Source organism: Lepus europaeus, chromosome 2 (assembly GCF_033115175.1).
Source record: "Lepus europaeus isolate LE1 chromosome 2, mLepTim1.pri, whole genome shotgun sequence".
Taxonomy (NCBI): domain Eukaryota; kingdom Metazoa; phylum Chordata; class Mammalia; order Lagomorpha; family Leporidae; genus Lepus; species Lepus europaeus.
In genome coordinates this window covers 115853728-115857170 of record NC_084828.1, presented here as the reverse complement: position 1 = coordinate 115857170, position 3443 = coordinate 115853728, and the positions used below count along the sequence as shown (strand labels likewise).

The following is a 3443-nucleotide window of genomic DNA, read 5'->3' as shown; positions in this document are numbered from 1 at the left end:
CTTGTTTACTCCTCAAATGGCCGCAATGGCCTTTTACAGGCCAAAGTCAGTAGCCAGGATTTCCCTCTGGATCACTCATGTAGAGAAAAAGTAGTTGGATGAAGAGCAACTGGGACAGAACCAGAACTCCAATATGGGATGCTACCATTGCAGACTGTGGCTTGCTGTACCACCACACAATCCTCATAAAAATATTATTTATGTGTATTCTTTTCTGTTTCTAACTCTATTCCCATTGCAGAGTTAAATAAATGAGCTTTGAAGATACACAGCACACCACAGTATTTATCTAAACCTGCACTGACTGTGCAGGTGTTGTATAGAATTTTAACAATGCTTATATTAAAACAAAAAGCCTACTTAGCTGCTTCTTAAATCACCACTCATTATTTATAGTTTAAAATAAGACTATAATGCCTAAAGGAAATTTAGACTAAAACCCTAGTTCTTGATCAGACTGTTTCCCCAGAGAATCTGTATTATAACAATTTATGGAGGGCACCATTGACTTCACTTAAATTTGAAGAAATAGAAGATTAATTCTGAGAATCGCATTTTATGTTTTCAGAATTGGACATTTATTATTTTCCTCTCATGGAACATAAGTAAAAATTCCCCAAATACTTATCTAATTATGTTTTTACTTTGATATTTATCTCACACTTAAGGATTCTCAAATTCTATACAGTTAATAATGCATAACATTCATGCTACTCATTGGTAAACATTCATTTTACCTGATTGATCTCTTCAATAACCTTGTTATTAGGCAAATGCTATTTTCGTTACATGAGATGACAAGCAGTCATAAAATCAGGCCACTGCAAAATATCAGATCTAGAACTTCACATTTCTCATTAGTAGCGTAAGTTCTTGGAAACCTGAATCATCTTTTAATGACTGAATGTCAGACATAAAATGATATCTAAGAAGGCTGTTGCCAGAAAACAGTAGGAGGTCAAGACAAGCAACATGCCTAAAGATAGCCAAATGTGACAAAACACTTAAAGAAAGTCTAATGGAATCCAGTAGTAGGAAGTCAATAAACAGGCAAGAACTAAGGACTCCATAGTCAGGAAACAACAGAGAAGGTTTGTGAAAGAGTCTGAAGTCAGGCATTTTGGCTCTCAATCTTAAGGGCAAAAGCAAAAGAAAATTATCTTCAGTTATAGGAGTACAGGCAAGAATATTAAAATAATGGCCCAAGATCAGGAAAACAAAGAAAACTTGAGATTAATAAAGCTGGAATAGAAGTAAGTTATGTTCAACTTTGCCAAAACTTCTTGACAGGACCTTTGCTCTCCAGTGGTCCACTTCTGCTTTTGCTACAGCAGTTCCATCTCTTATTAGCTATTGTTTTGATTGTGCTTCTTCTTTAGGATGAAGCCGGTGAAATCTGTTCAATAACCTATTATAATTCTTTAAAGAAATTTTCAGAATCTTGATCCCAGTTGTTTAAAAATTTCATTGATTGCTATTTTTAACATAATTTTATTACAAATTTTAAAAAATAGAATGCAACATCCTAAAAAAAAAAAACTTACTATTGAAACTAATTTCTACAAGTTTTCTGTGCTACCATATACAAGCCAAGAAATTAAAGAAACTATTAAATATTTAGGAAAATTTAACATCAGAAGCTTTAAAAATTTAACCATATGTAGTAGCCCCTCAAAAAAGCTACCAACTGTGTTTTTAAAAAAGTATTTTCTCTATGAAGATTTTATCAGCTATAAAAATATGTAGTTTTTTATACTATAGCTTATATTGAGCTGCACTTACATTCTTTTTTATTTTATTTTATTTTTATTTTTGACAGGCAGAGTGGACAGTGAGAGAGAGAGAGAGACAGAGAAAAAGGTCTTCCTTTTGCCGTTGGTTCACCCTCCAATGGCTGCCGCGGCCAGCGCGCTGCGGCCGGCACACAGCGTTGGTCCGATGGCAGGAGCCAGGTGCTCATCCTGGTTTCCCATGGGGTGCAGGGCCCAAGTACTTGGGCCATCCTCTACTGCACTCCCTGGCCACAGCAGAGAGCTGGCCTGGAAGAGGGGCAACCAGGACAGAATCTGGCTCCCCGACTGGGACTAGAACCTGGTGTGCCGGCGCCGCTAGGCAGAGGATTAGCCTATTGAGCCATGGCGCCAGCCATGCACTTACATTCTTAGCAAGCAATTTTCTGAGCCAACATGTATACTATATGCATCATTACAAGATAGCCATTTATTCTTCATCTTCATCCTCTTCCTCATCATCTTTATTTTCTCTCTCATCTTCGGGTTCATCCTTCTTTGAGCCTAGATGCCTCTGGGGCTCTTTTTTCCTGCTTCACTTTTGCCCTTCACATGGTTTGCAACAATATCCTTTTCGTATCTCTCCTTTAACTTAGCTGCTCTCTGTTCATATGGTTCTTTATCCTCGGCTGACTGTTCAGACACACCTAACCTAATTTTTTGTAGTATCCTCAAAGGATGGGCATAGAACTTTTGAAATCTGGACAGTGATCAGAGGAAAAGAGGAAGAAGGCAGATGGTGGTCTTTCGGTAGCATTGGGGTCTTCCTTCTTTCCCTTTTTTTCACTTTTCAGAGGACCGTAATTTTTCATCTCCCTGTCATACTGAGCTTTATCACTTTTATCCATAGCTTCAAATTTGGATTTTTCCTTTGCAGATGTGGTCTTCCCTCTCTCCAGTCATTTCTTGCAGAATTCAGCAAAATTGACAGAAGAGTCTAGATGTTTCTTCTTGTGCTTTTACTGGCATATCTTAAGGAAGAAGCCATAGGAGGACATTTGCCCCTTGCTTATTGGGGTCTCTTTTATCCATGATGACAGAATAGCAGCCACCTGGTGACAGTGTTTCTGCAGTCCCACTGAGCAGCTAGATCGAACAGCCCCATTGAACACTGTTCTTTTGTGCACAGTTGATCCAATTTTGTCAATTATTGAGTAGAAAGTTTGTTCTTTAACTTTTCAGTCATAATTGTGTAAGCTCATCCAATTTAGATATCTATGTTGGCTGTTGTTTCTACTGTTAATCTTTGGTCCTTTTAATTATAACACAAACAAAATTAAATTTTTTCTCCACAAATTTATGTAGATGGTCTTCCACTGTGGATCTATTATTCAAAATTGCCTTATCCTTTTTTGAGAAAAAAAAATCTCCTTGTAAAGTGCTGAATTGCAGGGTTGAGGAGAGGGGAGCTTTGAAATCATGAACTTTTATTGAAGCAACAATGATTTAATTTTTGCATCCAAAATTCACCATAAACTTGTTATTTGTTCTTGCTTCAATTTTAGTGGAATTCAAGTTGATCTCACAGAGTCCCTTTTCTAACTGATGTCTTATTTTTCTTAGTTCCTCAAACTAAATCCTATTCAAATATGTTATAATAAGTTAGTAGGAGTTGATATTGATGCAAAGATATTTGAAGATATACATAATGCC

General features: G+C 36.8%; 1 pseudogene; it reads right to left on the bottom strand.

Moving 5' to 3' along the window:
• Positions 1-2220: 2220 nt before the first annotated feature.
• LOC133749045 (high mobility group protein B2-like) lies at positions 2221-2822 on the bottom strand (annotated as a pseudogene).
• Between the last annotated feature and the right edge of the window lie 621 nt (positions 2823-3443).